The sequence below is a fragment of the Molothrus aeneus genome, chromosome 17 (assembly GCF_037042795.1).
Source record: "Molothrus aeneus isolate 106 chromosome 17, BPBGC_Maene_1.0, whole genome shotgun sequence".
Classification (NCBI taxonomy): Eukaryota; Metazoa; Chordata; class Aves; order Passeriformes; family Icteridae; genus Molothrus; species Molothrus aeneus.
Genome location: NC_089662.1, coordinates 14,855 through 15,195, shown reverse-complemented (window position 1 = coordinate 15,195; position 341 = coordinate 14,855).

Below are 341 nucleotides of genomic sequence, written 5' to 3'. Positions count from 1 at the left end.
CGGCCTCGCCCCCGCTCCCGGGCCCGCCCCCGGCGGGGAGCAGTTTTCTGTAGCCGGCTGAGCTTCCCAGTCCTGTCTGTGGCCTCAAGGTGCTGGAGGGCGGGAGTAGGGCACTGACAGCTTTTCGAGAGCAGTCGAGCTGTCCCCTGGGACCGCTGTGGCGGCAACAGTGCGGAAGGAAAAGCGTCTCGGCAGAGTACTGAATCATGATTTTAAAGGGTTAAAATTTTAGCTGAGGGTTAGAACCAATTCATATTGAAGTTAGATACACCAACAGTAGGTTAATGATTATTAGATGCTTAAGCTAAAGCTGATTGTTGTATTATGAGCTCATTTGTAGA